Here is a 269-nt window from a genome sequence, read left to right as displayed (position 1 = left end):
TATTGCAAACTGAAAACTCCCGCAATAACCCTAAACCAAGTGGGAAAAATATAAGGAGAAACCAAATGGCATATATCCGCACTTGTATTTATATTGTCTCGTTAAAAACCTTATATGAGAAACATCCTGGAAAACTCATAAAGAGAAGGAGTACAATATGAATGATCTGAAGATCACCAACATGTTATAACTTGGGATTTTTACTCCCCTTGAACTTTGCAAACATCAATGTTGTCTCATACCAATTCCACAAACCTGATTCTGGAATA

Source organism: Triticum aestivum, chromosome 3B (assembly GCF_018294505.1).
Source record: "Triticum aestivum cultivar Chinese Spring chromosome 3B, IWGSC CS RefSeq v2.1, whole genome shotgun sequence".
NCBI lineage: Eukaryota > Viridiplantae > Streptophyta > Magnoliopsida > Poales > Poaceae > Triticum > Triticum aestivum.
This window is presented reverse-complemented; position numbering follows the sequence as displayed.